This window comes from Rattus norvegicus, chromosome 8 (genome assembly GCF_021556685.1).
Source record: "Rattus norvegicus strain SHRSP/BbbUtx chromosome 8, alternate assembly SHRSP_T2T, whole genome shotgun sequence".
NCBI lineage: Eukaryota > Metazoa > Chordata > Mammalia > Rodentia > Muridae > Rattus > Rattus norvegicus.
Window position 1 is genome coordinate 120,782,244 of NC_141541.1, and position 23,645 is coordinate 120,805,888.

Genomic DNA, 23,645 nt, shown 5'->3' on the forward strand with positions numbered 1-23,645 from the left:
GACTGGTAAAGTGGATCAGAGTAGGACACCTGTTGGCCCTCTTTGTGGGTTTCAATGGCGTTCTCCCGAAACCCAGGGTATAAATTTAACGGAAAAGAAATCCCCACCCCTCTGTAATCATGTCTAAACACTTCTGCTTTCCAGAAAAAGAAACAAAAGAGAGTGTCATACAGTGAAAAGTCAGGGTTGCCCTTCTCCCTAGCAACAAGAACAGGCTTGTGGTGAGCTGTGCCCCACATGGTAGCAAAGAGGAAAGGCAATGGGGTCAAAGGAAGGGCTGGCTTTCTACAAGCACCCTGCAGGCACAGCACATGGTGACCCTGGTAGCGTATAGGGAGGGCCCTCGTTTTCACTTCTCTTGTGACCTAGTTTTTTCCCCCTGACTTTGCAGCCTTTCTTTCTGTGCTTCCCATTGATTTTGAACCAGAAAACGTCTTGCTTTGGCTGAGAAAATATAGCAGGAGTGCCAATGTCCTCTCTCTGGGATTGGGTCTCAAGAAGTTTCATGCACCCTGCCTGCTCGCTTGACCTGGAGATATTACCACGAAGAAACCAAGCCTGGGCTAGACCAGTAGAGAAGGAGCATGCAAGATCCGTGGAGGGAGTCAGATGCCCTGATGGAAGCCATTGGAGATCAGTCAACAGTAGGCCAACCAACCCACAGACTGACAGGCTGGCTCAGCCTAAATCAGTCATCCCTGAACAGCTCTCCAGCCATTCAACAACCACTAGCTCTTGCTCTCAACTGTGGTTTGCGGCTGTCTCATAATTTCTATATTTATTACAGAAAGTTAGCAGTAAACGTTTATTGCATCCACTGTCCCCAAACAGACACAGTACTGCACCACCTTGGAAGAGCTGGCCTAACACAGGCAGCAGGGATCAAGTTTATCTTTACTCCCACTCCCAGGAACACGGCCATCCAAGTGCTCCCTCTCCCCCTCCCCCCCCAAAAAAACTAAAGCCAAGAATCACTGAGTGATATTGCTGATAGATGCGTGCAAAACGTTGCCTGCTTCCACCGCCTAGAATACTTGGATCTGGCATGAACCCAAATGGACAGAGCATCCGTCACAGAGAGGAAAGGCAGGAGGTGTGCACAAAGCAGGATGTCTTGTCCTCTCTCACACTGCAAGTGTTCCGAGCCAGTCTAGTCTCCTCCCCCTCCCTCTCCCCCTCCCTTTCCCCCCCTCCCCCGCCCTCTCCTTCTCCCTCTCCCCTCCCCTCTCCCTTTCCCCCTCCTCCTCTCTCTCCATCTCCCTCTCCAGTCCTTCCATACCTGGCAACCAAAGACGATTAAGTGGAAAAGCACTTAAAATCTGGGAGCCTCTGAAGCATTCTTTATGTCATTCTCAATCCCCCTAGTTTCATGGACCCATTTTTAATTTCGTCTGGCAGCCACTACAGGAGACAAGGAAGGTAAATCAGAGAGTTACATTTTATGGGGCCTTTGAGGTTACAGCTATAAGTAATTCCTGGGGCTTTTTATTTATTCTCCTACTGTAGGCAATTTGTTTTTCTTTTTTTCCCTTGGACTCTTTCCTCCTGTTGCATTCTGCAGCCCCACCCCCCACCCCAGCTTCTGTTCCCAAATCCGTTGTTTCTGACAAGATAAAACTAGTTAAAATAGACTTCAGTTGCATTAGCAGCAAAACCCTCATTTGCTAGCTGTGCCCATCAAGCTTCCAACTGCGGGTGTTTGGAAGGAAAATTTTTCTCAGTAAGAGATAATTTTCTACGCAGTGACCCACCCTACATGATAATTTGTGAGCATCCATCTGTACTCTTCGGGTTTTTCTCTTTCTTTGCTGTGAAATTCATACCATGAAGGAAAAAAAAAACACTTTCCCTTCTCTGGGCAGTGCTGGACAAGGCAAGTGTACCACCAATAAAGTCCAGCTGCCTGAGCTCTTATTTTTATTTTTCCCTTTCAGCACTATATTATGGTAATTCCAAGTCAACAAGGCAAACATGTGTGGAAATGAGTAGGTAGGTAGTAGCAAGACACTGGTCAATAGAAACAGCATGGCTTTAGATCTGTGAATGGAAAACTATTCCCCATCCTTTGTACCAAATCTACCCATGCCTCTGTCTCCACCCACCCTTGAAGAACTGGCCTTGCTGAATAGCAGAGAGATCCTGCCAGTCTCACTGTTTTGTTGGGCTAGGTGCCACAGAACATCCGTGTAATCTGGGCTCTTGGGAAATCTTTCTTAGATTTGCACACACATAAACACACAACAGCAGAGCCGTAAAGGCTGAAATGGTCAGATGGAGAAGTACCCGTAGCCTGATGCTATACACACCCAGCAGGTATTAAAAACCTGAAAGCCATTGACCCTGTAGCGGAGGGCTTCTTGGCTGAGGTAAGAAACCATGGATGTATACACATTTCCAGAGACTAGCCCAGACTGGACACGGGAGTCGTCTGGTCCTCTTCTTTGGATTCTTGCTGTCCCCTTCTATTGGCTAACTCTGGCCTATGACAGTGAAGTGTAACTTGTGTGGGCATGGGCCTCTTTGCAAGCACCTGTGGAAATAAATGATAGTCTTTATTACTTGCTCAAATCCTTACCTAAGGTCTGCATGCAGATATTTCCCACAACGGCGGGAGTGACATGGCCTTGTTCTCTGCTTGTTCTTCTTTTCTTTGCTTGACAGCTCTGTCCCACAGCTGCTTAGATTCTCCACTGCCCAGTCACAAATGGATATACACTTACTACATGGAAACAAAATGTAGCCCAGGCTGGCCTCAGATTTGTTCTGTAGCAAAAGATGTCCTTGAACTTCTGACCCACAGGGACACAGGGATTAGAGGAATGTGCTGCTGCATGGGTTTACACTGTGCTGGGATTGGAACCCTGTACAGTTAGACTGCAAAAAAGAAAACAAAGAGAGTACTAAAATCTTAACGTATCACCCTTATGGCTGTATGGTAAATCTGAATGAGAATGGTTGAATTATGGCAGGTGTGGTGGCTCCCACTTCTAACCCTCCACACAGGAGGCCAAAGATGGCAGACTACTTTGAGGCAAGCATTGGCTATGATGGTGAGTTTCAGGCCAAGACTGAGCTACAGTGTAAAACCATGAGTCCAAAAAAGAGAGACCTAGGAAAAGGAAGAACAGGAGGGAGAGAGGGAGGGAGATGCATAACTACAAAAATCAACAACTGAAATAGACATTTACAACCATCCATGACAGAGGACAACTGGACATGTATTCCTTCAGGTGAATGATGGCTGTGCTCCGTCTCTCTGGTTCTCTTAAAGCTATCACCAAAGTGACTCAGAACACTCCCTGGGACTCACACTCACTCAGAACTCAGCACTGGGCTTCCTGTCAGGTTTTTTGTCTCTCCTGTGCTCTCATCCTACGGTTCTGGAATGAACGCAACGTTGGCTTTTGAAAAATCATTTGGAAGACTTCCTTTAGCCTCCACTTGAGAACCATTTAAATAGCATTGCAGTTTCTGCTCTGTGGAGGCTGAAAGAATTCACCAGGAAGCCATCTGTGCCTGGCACTGCTTGGAGGGAGAAGTCTCACAGAGGGGATGGAACCTTGTTTGCGCAGGCACCCAGTCTAACTCGGGTACTTCCCGGTTTAATTTTAGTAATTTGTATTTTCCACAAAAAAAAAATCATTCACTTAAGATTATTTGAAGACTTTTGCAGATATCCCCTCAATGTTCTCAGCATCTCCTGTGTGTTGGTAGCTGACTCTTGCTTCCAGTTCTGCACTCCGATTCATCCCCCATTTTTTTTTAAATTATTTTGTCGTGACCAGGCCAGCTGGGGGTGCCTACTGTGTTTCACTTGATCAGCCAAACAAGTTTGGGGGAATACTTGCTTATTCAGCTACGTTGCTATATTCCTGGAAGCCCATTTCTGTATTTAAGGGTTTCTTTATGTTTTTCTCAAAGTTACATGCGCTGGGACCTTCTTGATATAAGTAACTGAACGGACGTCCGTTTTAGTTTCTTCTTTTAGTTATTATTGTAAGCATTTAGCTGATCCGCATGACTTCATTCTTAACCTTATTCCACACATAGCACTGTACTTAAGATACTGACATAGCCATTTCATCCCCTTTGAGTTAGAAATTTTGAGAGACATTTTTAATTTTCAGATAACATTTCTATTTGCCTTTGGAGGCTTGTGCATACACTGATTATCAAACAGTAGGTTTCGTTGGGACGTTTCTGTCTGTTTACCTTACCTACCTGGTCCTCTGCCCTCTTACCTACAACCCCTGCTTCTCCCCCACCTGTGCCCTTGTGTCTCCTTTAAACACAGATCCCACTGAGGAGGGGAAATGGACAACTTTTGACCTGGGTCTGACTGGGTCTGGCTTATTTGGATTAGCACGATGAGCCTCACTTCCATCCTGAAAAACGACATGGTTTCTTTTTGCCTAGAAATACTCCAGTGTTGGCCTCCTGCTTTCTCTGTCTTACCTGTTAAATTATGTCTTACCAGTGTTGATTATGTAATCTGTCTATTGCAAATAGCCTCATATTAAACATGGGTTGTCGGCAGCCGAGTACATTTTTTTTTACTACCTTCTGGTTAAAGAGGAAAACATTATGCCATTCTCAGTCTATTTGGGATAGGCTAACTTTCTCTGTGTGCATGCATGCGTGCATGTGTGTGCGTGCATGCATGCATGATGAGTACAAGTGGACATCCCTGCTCCATGCATGTGTGGATGTGGAATTGCTCTGGGAATTGAACTGGGGTTACCATACATGAGCCATAAGTGTCCCTTCCTACTGAGCCATTTCCCCAGCCCCAGACGAACTATATTTCTAGTACATCCAGCATAAGTGTCTTGTTACTGGAGATCCACAGAACTTGTCCACAGACCTCATAATGTTCTGTACCCGCATTTTATTAGTACCTACAGGGAAGAAAATTTTTACCACCCTGATCCTCTTATGAGTTTCTTCTCAACTTCCTGTAGGTTGAGCTGTGGTTTCAAAGGTTATTAATTTAGTGCATAAACTTATCTAGCTGTATCAAGAAAATGTCCGGCTGCCTTGTTTCATGTTTCCCCTGTTCCCTCAATCCTACATACAGCTGGAATCGGGCTTGGAAGACCCTGTGCTCTTACACATATTAGACTCTCATTAAAACAAACTGAGAAGCACTTGGTTGTAAACGTAATTTCATAAAGGGCTTTGGGACAGGCCTGGGGAGAGGGGTTCTGAGTAGGACTCCTCAGCTACCTCAGGGACAGAGTCTCACTCTGATCCATCTCCCCCAGCCATCAATAGCTCTCCCATCACTCTTTGCCACCGAGTTATTGGTGCTGACTCTGGCAGACCATGGCCTCCAGTGTTGAGCAAACCCAGAGCCTCCCTCCTGTAGACACCCAGCCTGGATTCCACCCTGAGCTTCTGTGTTCCTTACGGCTCCATTCGATATTAGCTTCTGTTCTCACTGTGAAGTCTGAGAGACCCGTCGCCAGTTCCACGGCTGTCTACACTCTCCCCATATTGAATACGTGCAGGACTTTCTCTTCCATCAGAACCTTTATGCTGCGCAGTGATGGCTGTCCAAGCTCTATCACCCAAGATGGTTCTCTCAGTTAAATCTGAGGCTGGGCTATTCTACTCACTCTTTCCTTGGCCTGGTCTTGGGCTTTCATGGGCAGCAACCTTCAGTCACCTACAGCCTGCTGCTTCCCTTCTCACCACCATCCCTGCATAACCTTGTATATCTCCTCCTCTGCGCTAATACCATGCTACTTCATGGGCAGTCATCAAGCCTGGTGCAGTTGCCCCGACGCTCCAGGAGAATGCCGAGCTCCCACCTGGAACCCTTAACTCTATCTTTTCACCATCATCTGCCCCCATCTGCTTCCCATTTATTTGCTAGTCAAGAAAACTTTGATATGAAAAATACTTCCAAACACATTTGAAGAGACCTCCCCTCCTCCAAGTCTCAGTTAAGCAAAACTAATTCTACAGGCTGCCACAACAGACCACTCTAACAAGGCTGTTTGCCAAGTCAGCATCCATGTTTCCTGTCCCATTTGATAAAAGACAGTGTTCAATATGTCCAGCATACTACTGCCTCTTGCACCACACCGTTTAGGTGGGACCTCCATGCCGGGCCCTCTAGTTTCGAACACACATCGTGTCAGTTTGCAGTGTTTACCCACCATCCTCTGGCCTCTCTTTGCTCCCATGCAACCTGGCTTTCCACATTGATCTGTGACTTTTGTCATGGGCGACAATGTGTTTAACAGAAGCCCTAAATTTATTTTTTAAAGGTCTAATCTTAGAGCATTTGCCAATTTGATGGAACAGATATTAACATCTGGCCAACTTGAAGCCCTCCACCACCACCCCCCCAAAAAAAAATCACTGAATATTACAGAGCTTGAAATGTGTGTATACAGACATCCTGGAAAAGCCCACGTAAACTAGACTCAGTTTACTACATTATGATGCATGAGACATCACTGAAGATCCCCTTACAGAATAAACTACCCTCTACTAAGCTCACGCATGTAAGAGGATGGACTGGCAAAATGATTTCTTTGCTAACTGTTTCTACTAGCTCCCAGAGTTCTATTATGTGATTTTGAAATCATGTGTGTGTGTGTGTGTGTGTGTGTGTGTGTGTGTGTTACAAAAGCATGTTTATATTGTGCATTACCTTTTCCAAGTGTAATCTGTGACATTGGTATACAGATTTTCAATTCTGTTCATATCCATTAGTTTTAGATTTAACTGTGCTTGACTGACTTGAATGCTTTCCTGCAGTAAAAGGGTAGAGGGTAAGAGTGTGTATAGATGACCAGTGTCATCAGGATGCATCGCTCAGCAGCCTGTGATGCTGGGGACATGGGAAGAAGATTACTCGTCCCCTTTGTGGTTTTTCTCATGGTAATGTGACTCTGAACAACAGGCTGCTGTTCCCTTTCATGTTTGCTCCCCGCACAATCTTTTCTTTTTTACCACTCTATCCTATAATTGGAGAGGAAATCACCGGAGCGAGCTGGACAATGGAGACACCTCTGGTCTACAGAGATAGAAGGCGGCCTACCTTCTCCATTTGGCAGCAATCAACACACCCCCTGCTCTCATTGAGACCTTTGTTTCACATGATTTTGCCTTTACAATTGCTGAGTCATTTATTACGTTGAATCAATTCTTCATCGCAGAAAAAAGGTTCCAAAATGTGGACTGAACAGCCATGCTCTCAAAGGGCCTCTAGCATCAAATTTCACACACACAAAAAAATAAATGTTCCCCCTGCTGCCGGGTTTCCAGTATATTCAGTCTGACCTGTAATTGATCAGATATTCACTCCGTGCTTACCTCCCAACTACTGTTGGTACCTATTCTAGCTTCTCTGGCATTGATACTACATATTATAGACCATTCACCATTGAGAGGAGATGTATTTCCTCAGTGTTATGTGTGCATGCGTGTAACAGAGAACTGTGCACACGAATGCAGGTGCCCTCGGAGTCCTGAAGAGCGCCTCAGACCTCCTGGAGCTAGAGTTACAGGTAGGTGTGAGCTTCCCACCTAAGGTACTGGGACTAGAACTCAGGTCCTCTGTGAGGGCCATATATGCTCTTAAAAGCTGGGCCATCTTTCCAGCCTCCTTCCTCAACATTAGTAATCAAATCTTAAGGTCGGTTTCATTTGACCATTGCAGAAATACTAAACTTAAGGAAGGTAAAGGAGTTGTCTTGGTTTGGTAAAGAGAAAGGAAAAATGCAAGGGCATACTTAGGTAAGTTTATTTCTATTCCACATTTTAGCTGTGTGGCTTTTGGCAAGAGACTTACCTCTCTGTTCCACAGAGAGATTGAGGGGGTTTTAAGCACATCTAGCTGGTGTTTATAAGAAGTGTAGAACTATGTAAAGCACCTGCCCTAGCTCCTGAAGGTCTCATTACTGAGGATGAGTCCCTTTCCTTCCTTCTGGTTTGCATTCTCCTTCTGGATGTCTCAGAGGATGAATGGTGGGGCTGTTGGGAGACGCACTTTATAAGGCTTTATAAGGTCCTTCAGAGTTGGCCGAGGGAAGGATCTGATAGATATTCCTAAATTCGTGCCTCAAGAGCTGGGGCACCACACGATGAAGCTCTCCTTTATCCTACTTCCAAAGACATAAGTCTAGAAAACCTGTCCTGCCCTGTGCTGTGAAGTCTGCTGGTTAATAGTAACGTATGCTTGCATAGCTCACCACACACTCAGAAAACTACTGTGCCAGGAAGCATTATACATCCCTTCTGCAAGTCAGAAGTCTGTGATTCAGAGAGGGTAATAATAGCACAATCCAAGAGGACCCCAGCTCAGGTGCAAACCAGACTATCCAATTCCCTGCTCCTGTAAACTACCGAACCCACACATTGGTGTATTTGTTACTACCCTCATGCCTCTAACGAAATACCCAGAGAGGAAAGATTTCTTTGGACTTGTGGTTTTACTGGCTTCTGCCACAGCTTCTTGGTGGCCTGCATTTAAGTAGAACAACAAGAAGGCAGAGAACAGCTGTCCCCATCATGGCAGACAGAAGCAGTTTTCTTCGGGGGTTGGGGGAGGATGCTGACACTCAACCAGCTTTGTCTTTTCCTCTCTTTCCTTCTGCTCATTCTCCCCAGCCCAAGGGCTGGAGCCTAACACTCAAAAGCAGGTCTTCCCAGCTCAATTAGTGTTCTCTGGGAACGTTCTGACACTCCCATCCACGCCGATGTCTTCCTTGACAATCCCTAAGATTAATTCTAAGTCCACTCAGGTTGACAGTGAAGATTAGCCACCACGATTAAGTAGTGAATGTGGGTGTGCGCTCTAGTCTTCATTTTGTACAAAGCCTGTTTCCAGAAAGTTCTATCATTCTCTCACTCTCAGCATCTTTCACTCAGGTGGTTGGGTCAGTAACAGAGAATTTCAGAGAACGTGCATTCTGTCTCCAGGGAGCTCACCCAACTCTCCTGAGTGGTCTCCACTCCCCCGCAGGCACATGGAACTGTTTTCTTCTTAAGAAAAATTACAACCTCAGTGCTTTCTGCAGTGGTGACGGCAGCAGGGGACCCAAGGAAGCAGGCGAGGACCAGAGCCACAGAACGTCAGCTATTTGAGAAGCCCGAAGCACCTGCTTTCTTTAGGACGCCAACCCAGCCCCTTGCCAGACTCTGCCACGCAAGAGCTGCGGTTCGAATTATCAAAAACAAAAACAGATCGCTGGTTAAATTACTCTGATTATTTCTGTAAGGAAACAATTACATCTAATTACAGGCAAGGCTGAGGTGCTGCTTTCCCAACGAAACCAAGGGGGCAGGCGTAAGTTCGAGATCTCATTAGCCGGCTTCTCCTCGCTTCTAAATATACCCCCCAATGCACTTCCTGTTGGCCTTTTACCGCGGGATTGATTCGAAGCCAGGAAGGTCTTCATAAGGGCTTGCTAAAATAAAACTCCACTCTGGGGGTTTCTTTTTCTATGTGGCTTTCGTAATTCTGCTGAGATGTATAAAACAGAAGAAAGTGGGATGTGACCAAAGCGGACACTGGGCACATCCTCGGCTCAGTACCTGAAGAGACTCGAGTGTTCGTTTCTACCTGTGAGTCATCTGCGTCTCGAGAAACAGTTTAAGGACTTGAGAGTACCCAAAGTTCCAGGCCGATTTTAATTCAGAAATTCTGTTTTCAAGTTCAGTCTTTGTCTCGGGTTCTTAAATTAAGAGCTTCATAGGGTCACTTGATTTCATTGTGTATTTATTGGGCCAGGGTTGCTCATAGCTCAGGCTGGTCTCGAACTTGCTATGTTGGTAAGGATGGACTTGAATTCTTGGCCGTCCTGCCTTCACATCCTGAGTAATGGTGATTATAATATCACATCTGGTTATGCACGCTGGCATCAAAGCCAGGGCTTTGGGCATGCCCGCCCGGTCTCAATTGTAGAATTTGAATCCAGTCTTCGAGGGAGAGTATGCTATGGGATGTTCATGAGCAGGAAGAAATAATGGCTTCAGAGGGTGGGTAACTAAGGCTATGGAAAGAGGAGCAGTTTCTGTCCACTGAATGCAAGGTCAGCTGCGGGTCGTGAAGGGTTCTCAGCAGCAAAGTATCCTAGCACGGAAACGGGCCTTGATCTTTAAAATCAGGATTAACCCAAAGTTAATCCACCATAAGACCGGTGGGTGAGAGGAAAGGCCAAAGTCACAGAGGGCATAAGGGCAGCTAGGCCACACCATGCCATCTTAAAATAGTGAGCAGTAGATAGAATGATCCCCTGAGAAACATCAGAGCTCAAACCCCAAGGACACGCAAGGTTTAGATGACTTCTTGAAAACTTTGACACAACCACACCGTAAGACGGGAGGCTTGAACAGTACTGTCTTAAAATGAATAGGGTAGGAGACAGGTACCCGGCTTTCTTCTGACTCTTGGACAACTGAGTACCTGTGAGTCTTAGAAGTAACTGGAACCTAGTGTATCAGAAGAGGTAAATCCACTGCCTGCGCTTGTTACTGAATTCAAAGGCTGGAGGTAAACACAATAGCATCTTCGGAGGTTGTGCACATCCAGAACTTGGCTGTGTCATCATGCCATGTGGATGCAGTCGTAGATGCTAAGTGTGATGGTTTATATGTCAACCTGGGGAGTAGCACTATTAGAAGGTGTGTGCCCTGTTGGAGTGGGTGTGTCACTGTGGGTGTGGTCTTTAAGACCCCCACCCTAGCTGCCTGGAAGCCAGTATTCTGCTAGCAGCCTTCAGATGAAGATGTAGAACTCTCAGCTCCTCTTGCTCCATGCCTACCTGGATACGGCTATGTTCCTGCCTTGATGATAATGGACTGAACCTCTGAACCTGTAAGCCAGCCCCAACGAAATGTTGTCCTTTGTAAGACTTCCATTGGTCATGGTGTCTGCTCACAGCAGTAAAACCCTAACTAAGACACTAGCCATACAGAACTGATAAATGAGGGGCTGTGGACACATCAACTGTGTCTGCACACCATCCTTTTGTTTGAAATTTCACTAAGACAGAAAACAAGATGTAGGTCATGGGCTGAAGGATAAAAAAGCAAACAGCCCAGACATTAGCTCTGCAGGGCCTATGGTGTTGGTTGCCTGAACTTGAGACTTTGCTATGGAAATTAGGAGAAACTAAGCCAGTCTTTTAAGAGTGTTTCATTACCAGTGATTTGGTGGTTTGGATTGTCCAAACTAAGAAGTTATCACCAGATGCCAGAAGTTTTCCAAACTCATACCCTTAATAAAGGCTACTTCCCTAAATTCCCTCCCAGAAGTGGCTGAGAATAGGAAGATCTTCCTTCCTGGAAGCCAGGGATGTGATACTCAGGATGTTTCCACACACAGTCACAAGTCTCTGACATTCCAATCATCCTGATGTATTGGCTGTTTACCACTTCCTACTGACCATTTTCACCATACCCCCTTTTAAATCATGATTCTTAAGGTCTTTTCCTCCAAAAAGACAGACGAGTTAACACAGCAGGGCAAGGATGACCTACAGACTGTAAAATAATCAATTCCAAAGACCCAGGATTTAAATCTCAATCTAGGGACAAAGGGGCTTTCTCACATGCTTACCCTGCAATGTTGGATTGGTGTCTTTTCTTGTTGATATGATCAGATGCCTGACAAAGGCAACTTAAGGGAGGGTGGCTCATGAGGCTCTTTATTCAAGGGGATACAGTCCTCCGTGGTAAAAAAAAAAAAAAAAAAAAAAAAGACATGGTGATAGATGGCTCTGCCGTCCTGGGAGTAAGTTTAAGCATCCTTACATCCAGTGATTAGGAGGTAAAGAAGAAAACCCAGATTTTTCTTCCTGGCTTTCTCCTTTTCCCCCTTTTATTCATTTTCAGACCACAGTCCATGGGAGGATGTCACCCGCATCCAGGGTAGATCTTTCCTTCTGTTGATCCTCTCCTGAGGACACACAGACACACCCGAGGGTGTGCCTTATCAAAGCAATAGCTGGTTCTCAATTAAAGCAAGTTGACCATCACAAACAACAGTGACCTTGTTTTGTGGTAGACATCATGGGAACAAATCTAAAGTTAGTCCCCAGCTTGTCCTTTGTCCAAGCCACAATTCTGTGTGAGCCACTTTTTTTTCCTTGAGATTCATCCAATTAATTGACCTTCTGTCCTGGAAGGAGTGACCTCATTCTTCATCACCATTCTGTCCCCTAGTCCCCACTAATTCTCTAGAATTTTCTAGAGAAATTTAGTTATTTTACTGCAAAATCAAAATACAGTGTAAAGGTACTTTCTCCCTCTTAAACTCTGTGCGTGGTGTATATATGTATATGAACATGTGTGCACACGTGGTGTACATGCGTGTGCATGTGGAGTCTATAGATGAATGTCAAATATCTCCCTCAATCGATGTCCACCTTATCTTCTGAAACACGGTCTCTCACTGATCCTGAGGCTCATCCATTCAGCAAGACTGGCTAGCCAATGAGTTCAAGTCCCTCTGTCTCTGCTTATCCAGTGCTAATGTTGGGTATCCCAACATCACAGAGGCTTTGTGTCAGTGCTGTCCAAACTCCACTGACTCAGTTGTCTCCCTATTCCAAATAGCTTCTTCTCTTGGCATGTTTTGACTTCTGACTAGCATAATCAGGGCTTGTCTGTGTCGTTACTATGTCTTCTGAATAAGCGCTGCTCCTGATTTAAAACAACAACACGACTCTATGACGGAAAAATGAGATGCTCATTTTCTGCTTATTCCAGGCACACCCCTCTAGCTGTGATAGAATTTCACAGATGTGATTAAAGTCCCAAGTCGGTTGATCTGAAAATGCAAAGGCCATCAGATGGATGTAATTAGTTAGATGAGCCTTATCGGTACAGTGCTTTCTCAAGTGGGAACCAGAGGAGGAGGGTGGAGGGAAACGAAGCTTTAGAGGGATCCAGCGAGCTTGTGCTGACATGAAATGGAAGCAAACTCACCCTGAGAAATGCAGGCAGCCCTTGGAAGTCCGAAGCAGCCATCAGCCAACAACCACCGCCAACACGCATCTGAGTCCCTTAACCTCAGGAGCTGAGCTGTGCTGAGAACAGAAATGAACCTAGAAGAGAAACATTCAGGTCCAGATGAAGATTCAGCAAACCTCAGTCTCATGCCAGCCTGAGAGATGAATCCAGCCATGACCTGATGTGTGGTCTGACCCACAGAGCTGAGAGTTACTGTCTTGTCAGTGTTCTATTGTTGTGAAGAGAAATCATGACTGTGGCAACTCCTATAAAGGAGAGCATTTAACTGAGGGCCGACTTACCATTTCAGAGGTTTAGTATGGTGTCATCATGGTGGGAAGCGTAGACGGTAGGCAGACAGGGTGCTGGAAAGGTAGTTCCACACCTGAATCCGAAAGTGGCAGAAAGAGAGAGAGAGAGTGACACCCCCAAAGCCCAACCCAGTGACACACTTCCTCCAACAAGATCACACCTCCCAATAGTGCCACTCCCTATGGGGGCTCACAGGGGCCATTTTGATTCAAACCACTACAACTACTAAAAGAGAATCACTTTCAGTTTCAACAGATATGAGAATGTATTTCACAGCAAAAGGAAACCTAATAGATCATCTGTCACTTTTCTCATTCTCCTTTGTATAGCAAAAGTGTTGGGGTTTTTTTTCCCCAATTCATTTAAAAACCTTTGTCAATTTATGGTACCCAGATATTTGAGTGACACATACCAAAGTGAAAGTGGTTTTGGGGTTATCCGGGTGGGGAGTTTCTGAACACCCCATGCATTGGCTGCTCCTTTGATCATATCCTAGCAACCATGCAACTAAATACTGCTTTGTTGCTCTTCTGATTCTGACTTCTCCATCCCCAAACACACACTTGACAGACTATTTGATTCTGCCAGATCATGAAGATGCTGGAATGGATTCCTATTCTTTTTCTAGTGTTTTAAGTTATGTTTTCTGATGCGGGCATGGTTTCTTCCATCACCTCTTCTGCTGCCCCAAGTGCTCATTATGCTCGTGTCATACTCCTCAATTCTGAATATTTGTGATTTCGTATCTTTTCCTAAATTCCTAATATATTTATCTACTGTTTTCTTCTCTCCTTCAGAACTGTTCCCTACTGCTATGATTATTATTTGAAATTCCTCATCTCCTGATGATTGTGGAGGCACATGCCTTTGATTCCAGATTCTGGGGCAGAGATGGGCAGTTTGTGAGTTTGAGAGCAGCCTGGTCTACAAAGCAAGTTCCAGGACAGCCAGGGCTACACAGAGAAACTCTCTCTAAAAAGATCCTTATTCCCTAAATTTTCTCTAGACTATAGTTCACTATAGGCTTGATGTTTCTGTTTAGTTCTTATAGCCTAATAAAATTTGGTCACCTTTTAATCCTTGACTCTATCAGTCCAATATAAACATCTCGACTAAAATTTAATATCACGTACACCACTGTGTCTACTGAGTTCCTAGACAACAGACAGTACAGGAGGACAGAACTCATAGGACTCAGATAGAATAGTCATAAAACCTCAGGCTTAAATCTGGCTCTGACCATGCATCTCTTAACTCCTGGGGATCCTTGAACCCATAAGCCTTAGTGAGCTCAGCAATAAAGTAAGGCTGCAGGTTTATTCATGGCTGTGAAACTAAGTGAACCTTGGCCTGGTTCAGGTACAGAGGAAATGCTCAAAGGTCATCATTCGTTTACCAGAACCTGGTATGTGTGTGCATGTTCACATGTGTGTACATGTGTGTGTTTGTTCCACAGTGAATCATAAACCAGCACCATTCTCCCCAGAATAGTACAAAATCTAAGAAGAGACCCTGTTTCATCCCTGTTTAATTTCCCCCCTAGCCACCTCCTATATTTCACAGTAGATTGCTTTCTAGCATTAGTGAAAATTTATGTCCAAGAGATAGGTCAGTGAATGAAAGAGTAAATGCCAAGAATCAATGTTGGGTCATCTTTTACTTCAGAAATAGATCTAAGCATTGTATAACAAATTTACTATTGTTGACCACGTGAGTACTCCATGTTAGATCATTTCAGATTGCATCCAGCTTAGGGTATGCTATGCTGTGCCTCTCACAGTCCCATCAGGATACAAGTGAGGGGTCCCATAGGACTATGTACCTTATGCACCTGGTCAGGTCTTAACAATCTTCTTCCCGATATGAAAAAAGGAAGGGTGAGGTGGGACTAATGTGCATGTAAGTGAGCTCTACTCCCAACTGCCCACTGCTTAAATTACTTGAATTCAATAGAAGCGGCTCTTCCTATGCTGTGCGATGCTGGCAATATTATCTCTGATCCCTGAGGTCATCTTTCCTTTAGGATGCCGTGGTCGAGCTTTCATTCCCCCCCCTTTCATTTTTAATTAAAGCCTCCATTACCTATTGACTTTGCAAATTCTTCTGAAAGTGCCAGATGAGACAGAAGGTTCATTGCATTCAAATCAATTCCCAGTCTGCCTGTTCCTCTTCACAGGCAGTAGGCTGAGCCCCAAGGGTCTTCTGAAACTGAGTGAGGAACCTGAGTGTCAAACACTTCACAAGGCCCTGAGGCTGTCCAGAGGCCTTGGCCATAGTCCTTGTGCCACAGTAACGTCTCGAACTCTTCCTAGACTACACTGCCCTCCCTACCTCAGAGACTCTATTCGAGAAGTCAGACAAGCCTGTTTTGAGCAAGGATGATGTTGAACATGAAGCTATTTAACACTTCCCCTGGCGCTACACCATTCATAACCCCTAAAGCTCATAGAATTTACCTCCAAAATTGCCATGTCTCACACCCTCTTCAGAATTGTAAGAGATAAAGAAATATTTCTGATGAGTCATTCTGAGGCAAGGAGTCTGTCTTATGAGCACCAGGGAACTCTGGGGTTTCTATTATTTTATATGTGACGTCTCCGTGCATAGAGGAGGAAGGCAACATCCAAGGGTGCATGGCAAGCTTTCATTGTCAGACTGGGCAGATTGCCCAGTGGTTAGCGCATTTACTAGCCAAGCAGGAAAACCGAAGTTCAAATCCCCAGAATCCACATAAAGGCTGGGTGAGTATAGTGACCCACCTGTAACTCCAGTGTTGTAGAGGTAGAGACAAACTATCCTCAGAGCAAGCTGGTGAGCCAACTGCCTTCCTGGCAGGCTCTGAGTGAACTGAGAGTCCAGCCTAAACGAGTAAGATTGAGAGCAACTGAAGAAGACTCATGACGTCAACATTGAGCCTCCATGTACACACTACATACATATATACATACACACACACACATACATGCATACTCAGCTACTTGAACATATATAAACACATGCACAGAATACACTCATACATTAAAAAATATACATTGTCCACTGAATACCATGAACACAGACTAAGTCCTTCTATCCTACCCTAACTGGGTTTCACACTTTTCCTGAACAGGAGGAAGCACCACTCTCTCATTTCATTTGGAAGACAACAAATGAAGTCATACCTCAATGCATTCTTCTAGCATGTGGTTCCTTTATTTCCCCCAGGCCTATGTTTATTTAAAGCTTCATTAAACTGGAGCCCCGGTGAGCCAAGACCAGATGGACCAAACCAATGATGAAGGTGAAACAGAGCAAGGTAAGGTGTGCTGTCTTTGTGTCCATCTACTTGGTCTTTATCAGAGTGGTGGGAAGCCTTGGCTCTGAGGGTGCCTAGAGTTCTCAACTCAACCCCGGATGCCCCAGGCCCACTAAGGAATCATGGCAGATCTGAAGCTCTGGGGACATGGTGTGTATGCATACAGCTGAAGGCAGCCTAGATGTAAATTTCTGTTCCAAGAGATGTCATCCTTGGTTCCTCCCAAATGTAAGCTCAATTGTTCTACCAAATACAACCAGACTGTGGGATTGAGTAAATGTCAATGAAGTCCTGTCCCTGAATTACAGACTTTAAGGAAAATAGAGCCACTTCTATGTTTAATGATTAGAAGTTTTTAATTATTGATGTGCATAAACGTGTTTCTTGCTTAAATCCTTTAATTTTATATAGGACTTTGTAACCTATAAAGAAATTTCTTTTGTAGCCAATTCCTTTTGGTTTTTTTTTCATCTTTACACCATGCTGGGGCAATAAAAAACAGATTTATCATTATATATCTGCAGTTAAGGAACACGAAAGTCAAAACCAATGAAGTGACATTCAAAAAGTCACGTGGTTAATAGGTGACTGCTAACGCTACAGCGCAGGAGTCAGCATCTCTGCTTGATGTTCATGCTATTGTGCTTGTCCACGCCTCAGAAGCACTCAGTGTGTGCCCATGGCAACAGTATCTACCTCAGAGTGAAAGTGGTCCCTCTGCACAGTCGCCATGCAAAGTCAGGTGTCAGCCTCCAGGACAACCTCACTCCTACCAAAGACAAGGCTTAGAGTGAAAGTTTCTCCCCGGGAGGGAAGGTAAGAGCAGTGTTATGCAAAGTGACAGAAAATGAGATTATGCATGTTCCCACATGCTTTAGATTCTCTAAGAGTCTACAGTCAATTTTTCTCATGCAGGACTTGATACCGCCATAGATGTAAAACTTATAAGACATTCTGTACTTGTTCCCAAATTGTGTGTGTGTGTGTGTGTGTGTGTGTGTGTGTGTGTGTGTGTGTGTGTGTAGTGTAGAGATTAGAGATTCTTTGTGAGGCAGCTTGTGTATATGTGTATACAGATGAGGAGTTCAGAGGTCAACATCAGGCTTCTTCCCCAACCCCTCTTAGCCTTACTTTTTAATTCAGGATCTCCCACTGATCCTGGAGGTTGATTATTCAGCTAGGCTGACAGGTTGAAGAGCCCTAGGGACCTTCCTGACTCTGCCTCCCTAATGCTGGGATTACAGGTGCCAATGCTGTCCCTAGAGATCTGCACTCAGGCCCTCATGCTTGCTCAGCAAACACTGTACACACTGAGCCCTCTGTCTTCCCTTTCCCTGGAGTCTTACTATGCGTTTTTAACATGATAAATCAGGCACTGTGCACCACAGAGAGATCTTTCAGTGTGATCTTATTTGCCAAATGGATTCATGGGGAGGTCTAGATTTAAGATGTGTTCCACAGTCTATTTCTGGATTCTCTCTTCTCTCATAGTCTGGTCACAAAATTGAATGGTTGGATTATATCTACAGAAAAGACTTCTGGACACCTAAACATCAATTTCTGATTCCCTAGGTCTCTCGTCTCTTGATATGTGTCTCTTGGTTTCATCATTTCTCCTCTGATGTTCCTTTCACTCTCTCTGGGGTCCAGTGACACTAATTCCATCAGGTTAATAGAAATAACATTCTATTATTTGTACATTTTCTCTCTCTACCTCTCCCCCTCCTTCCCCCTTTCTCTCTCTCTCTCTCTCTCTCTCTCTCTCTCTCTCTCTCTCTCTCTCTCTCTCTTCCTCTCCCTCCCCTCTATGGACCACACTTTTCCTCAAAGAATGACTATCACCGCTGTAGGAAAATGCTAGAAAGAAATGGACATACTTTTGTAGTGACCTAGGCAGCCCTGTGAGGCTGACCTCTGCTCCCTGACAATGTCATCAATAACAGCAACAGCTCCTGGGAATAGCAGGCTCAGAAAGAGAAAGGTCTAGAGAAAGATCAAATGATAAAAATGCAAAATTATTCCAGATACTGTGCTATATATTTTCACATGCAAATCTTATTTGCTGCCTACATAAATCAAAATTTACAGATGGGCAAATAATGTTGCATAGAAACTAATTCATTCTGTACTTAGAGCTAATGAATGTTGGAGACAGAATCTTTTACATTTTATTTATTCTTTCATAATTTCAAACATGAATGCAATGTTTATAGATCATATCCAATTCTTGTTTCCCCTCCAGCTCCTCCCCAAAACCCTGCAACATCCTCTCCCAACTTCAGAACTTCCCCATCCCCTTCCCCTCACCCTCCCCTTTTTGTTATATTTATAACCACTGATTTCATTCCAATAGCAATTTGCATGACTGACAGCAGTTTGCATGACTGACAGCAGTTTGCATGACTGAGAGCTGTTTCCATGACTGACAGCAAGTCCCATGACTGACAGCACATCCTAGCTGTGGTTCCTGTTAGTCAGTCTTATGCTTCCTTACTTGCCCCCACATCTTTCATCACCATAAGTTAGCCTTAGACACTTGGTGGCCCAATGTTTTGCCTTGAAGTTGTTTCAGTACTGTGACTGGACAATGACATCATGACTATCACGGGAGTGAAGAGATGCTGAGGTAAATAACAACAGCAAAACAAACAGTAAGATAATTAATTTAATAAAATAAAAACCCTTGCTCATGTCCACTGGAGTGTTCCTAGAGTGTCATCTTCACTCACTTGAAGCTGGACCTGAAATCCACACATACAGGACTTCCCCTACAGTGAAGATGTGGATTTATCACACCCATTGGGGTGACAAATGTCCCTTCAAAGTTCCGAAGTATCTTTGTGGAGTATGCAAAGGCTTATGGGATCCTTCAAGCAGGAGGATTCTATTCCTATCCGGGATTTTGCAAGCTGATGCTTGGAGTTTGCTCTCAACTACAAAAGGAGGAGAAAACTGACTCATGCAAGCTGTCCTCTGAGCTTCATGTGTATGTGCCATGTTATAGGCATGCACATACACATGCTAAATACATGTAACCTTACAAAAAGAATTTCACTGTACATACAAATCTGGTTTATTCATTAATTAGACTCGGGGTGCTTTGTAACAACAGTGGAGGTCACCGTGTTAAGTGAACTAAATCAGGTATAAAAAAGTCTAGTCCCACAGGACCTCATTCATAGGCAGACTCTCAAAGAGATGATGCTATAGGTGTTTATGAGAGGTGAGGCATATAGGAGGGAGAGTTGGCAAAGGCTGACATTGACAATATGCACTACGGTAAAAAGTACTGTTCCACTACATAGGGTGACTGTTGATAATTATAACTGATTGCAGGTTGTTTTAGAAACTACATCTCCATACATGTATTAAATATCAGATAGCACGCCATCAGTACATACCAATTTGGAATATCAGTTACATTATATAAAATAAAAATGAATAATCAAAATATCTCCATGAGAAAGAGCACTCCTCCTCCTCCTCCTAGACACCGGAGGAATTTAGTTTCTGGTTTCAATTTAATCCTGAGGCTTTAATTAAGATCCTCATAGCCTATTGATCCGTGCAGTATGAGATTTGCCTTGGAGGCAGAGGAAGCCTAGATAACGCTAGATAAACAACAGTAAGCAGGTGTCAGGAGACCGGAGGACTCCAGCTACGTCCAATCAATATGATAAGGGGCGGAAGCCGGGGCTGTGGGAGGGTAGGCTGCACCTACTAACTTTCCCAGAGCTCTTGCTTGTTCATGAGCACCCCAGTCTGTCTGTCTGCCTTTCTGTCTTCCTGTGTTTTCCATGGAGAGAATATAATGCTGGCCCTGGGAGGAGGGTGGCTGGCCAGTAGCTATGGGGCAGCTGCAGAACGACCAAGGTAGCAACTCTTCACTAACAGTCCTGGCTAGCAGGACTCTGGCTCTCAGTTGAGTTCCTTTGAAACTGTTATCTTGACAGGGTTTTTTGCATCACCCATGTCATTACCATCAAAATCACTTGCATAGCACCCTTAAGAGATCTGCCCCCAAACATCTAAAGCTAGAACAACATGTGTGGTTCATTTGTGTAAATACATGGAACCCAGAACACAGAAGATTCAGATCCCACCAAGGGCTACAATATCTTGGTTCTTGAACAAAGGAAGGCTTCAGAGATAATATCTAAGGTAGCCTCTGACCAGCATGATGTGTGTCCCTGCTCCAAGAGATAACAGTATCCTTACTCTACAGGAAGCGCCTAGCTACATTGTATCGTGTACCAAGGCCATAAACACCCATGCCACAATACTGGGAAGATTCGCCCCTGGGGGAAACATTACTGAGGTATCAAACGAATCCTTGTGAGAGTTGTAAACCCTCTACGGTTGAGGAGAAAATAAAACTAGGCAATTGTACCGGTAGAACTGCTTATAGAATTAGGAAAAGAGAGAACAGAAGAGAGGTGCGGGGAGAGGGCAGCAAAGCTATCTACTTAGATACCTGTATACACAGCTCGCTTGCATTAACAGCTTAGTACCCAGGACACAGCCCTGTGAGCTGATCCCTGCCACTATATCCACTTCTCAAGTAAAACAGTGAGACTCCTGGAGATTGTGACTCATTGCCACTCAGGGGAGCCCGGGCTGTTCACTATGAAGCCAGCACTCTGAACCTACCTCACAAGAAAGGAAAAGGGAGAAGAAAGGACCAGAGGATGAGACAAAGTCGCACATTTTAAATGTTGGATTTATGTTATCAGAGCGTGGAAAAGAGAGCACTAGTACAAAACTCTGAGGGCAAAAGATAATCTCAAACCTCCTTCCCTCCCTTGCTGCCTCATTACCCAATTCTCTTCTCTCTTCGGGGACGGACATTAATATCCTCCGTTTCCTGCACACCCTCCCAGCTACTGTATTTACATTGCCCCTCGGCAGTGAACGTGAGCCTCGATCTTGTCCTGTCCACCTGGAGACTCATCCTGACAACTCCCTGATCTCATCATCCCATCCATTCCTCAACGGCCAAGTCCTAGACAACTTATCGCCAAAGAAATATCACAAATCCATCTCTGTCCCCCATCTCCATTCCCATGGTCCCCACTGACCCCTTCTGCCTAGCCTGACCAATCACAATGCCTCCTCACCTTGCCACGCCCACACTTGCTAGTTTTCTTTTTCTTTTACTGTTATACACTTTATAAGCAGAGATAAGCTTTCCAAAGACAACTTTCTCTTTCATGGTGGACACTTTTCACAGTATTTAAAAGCTCTGCTGTTGCTTTCCGGGTAGAAATTTGCAAACACTCTGCATCCTTCCTAAGACTCTCAGCTCCTCTCCACCCACCCTGCTTGAAGCACCTTGCTGCTGGATCTCTGCTCCAGTCCTTTTTAGTTTCTCTTGGGTCTTTCAGTGTTCTGCAGCGGTTGTACCACGGAGAAACCATTTGCTCGTGCATCTCCGTGAACTCCGTTCCAGTATCTCCCATGATGCCTTTGGATTTCAATAGAGTGAGACTCAAAGACCTCCTAGGACGGGGTCAGCACCCATGGTGTGACTATAACTACAGAGACGTCCATCTTTTTACATCTAAAAGGGCCCGAATTCCTATTTTGCAAGGTGCTCCTTCAGAATGAAGGACAGTCACAGGGAGTCAGCTCTACAAAATGCAGACCACTTGCTTGGTCTTTATTACCTTCTCCACACTCCCCTGTCCCCTCGACAGCGACCAGAAGCCTCACCCTGGTAAAAGGCTAGATGTTATGGGAAGAAATAAAGATAAGGCGGGAGGTGCTCTAAGGAACAAATCACGACCAGTCCAGGAGCTAAGATTTTTTTAAACTGTATTTTAGAAGATCGTGAAGAGGAAGAATGGAAAGAGATAAAGGAAGACAAGGAGAGGAAGAGAAGAAAGGAAAATAGGAGAAACAAGAAAATGGGGGAGGGCAGTGAAGGGAAGGGTAAGAAGGAGAAGGAAGAGGAGAGAGAGGAGAGGTAAAACAGATGGCGTGTGGCCCCACAGAGGTAAAAAATATTTGAACCTTTAGAGCGTACTTGTCAAATTCAGACTCCTTGAAAATATATGTATTGTTTTCTTTTTTTTATAGCCTTCCCTTAAATTCTTTCTTATTTATACTTCCCAAAGACTTCATCTAAGGTAGAAAAAAAAAAGAAGAAGAAGCTGGAAATTTAGATCTGTGCAATGAAGATGTTGGAGGGGAATTTGTAATTTTTGCAAAAGCAAATGCTGTCCATACAGTTAGACTAAACTCTGCTACACCTGGAGTTATAATTCTGCTCAGTTCCTAGCGCTGCTCTCCAGGTAAAGACCTGGAAGCCCCTTCCCCATTCGGTTCCCTTGATATCCTAATTTTCTCTCTACTGCTGTGATAAATGCCACGACCAAAAGCCACCAGAGTCTGGGTATTTTATCTTACAACCCCCAGGTGACTAAACATCCCTAAGGAATGTCAGGTCAAGGACTCAAGGCAGGAACCTGGAGTGGAGAACTGAAGCAGAGAGCTGTGGATTGCTGGCTTGCTCTTCACAGCTTGCTTAGCCTGCTTTCGTGAACAACCCAGGACCATCTGCACAGAGGCAGCATAGCCACAGTGGGCTGGGCTTTCCCATGTCAACCATCAATCAAGAAAATGGCCCACAGACTTGCCTAGAGGCACTCTCCCCAGAGGACCTCAGCGTGTGGTCTCATCACCAATCTACCCACACACCTGGATGGGGAGGGGAGGGGACATGACAGCATGCGGGGTGACATGACAGTGGTGTCACAGGAAGTCTTGGCAGAGCTGAAATCAGACCGAAAGTACCCATATCCTTCTCCGTATGCTTCTTGTCATGGAAACTCCACATCCCTCTCCACCAACACAAAACTCCACTCTGAGCTCAATTTAAAAACCCTCCGCAGGACTTAATTTTTGGCAGCTTTCCTATAGCTATAATTAATGAAGAACAAGTTTGAAACAGCAAATGCAGAGCATATGGGTATCCCAGAGACATATCAACATCATTATCAGGAAAAACGAGATGTCAGTTAGTGTGTGCATAGCAGATTTCAGATCCAGCCCAAATGAAAATTAA

The 23,645-nt window shown here is 44.7% G+C and overlaps 1 long non-coding RNA gene across 3 annotated transcripts in view; it reads right to left on the minus strand.

Annotated features, from left to right (window-relative positions):
• Positions 1–13,522, minus strand: part of LOC102553940 (uncharacterized) — a 40,484-nt gene extending 26,962 nt beyond the window's left edge. For all 3 annotated transcript variants that reach the window (XR_015627403.1, XR_015627404.1, XR_015627405.1), the window contains exons 1-4: positions 13,275–13,522; positions 12,949–13,067; positions 2,576–2,874; positions 1,280–1,401 (exon numbers count right to left, since the gene is read on the minus strand). This is a non-coding gene — a long non-coding RNA (uncharacterized LOC102553940). The remainder of the gene's footprint in view (positions 1–1,279; positions 1,402–2,575; positions 2,875–12,948; positions 13,068–13,274) is intronic.
• Between the last annotated feature and the right edge of the window lie 10,123 nt (positions 13,523–23,645).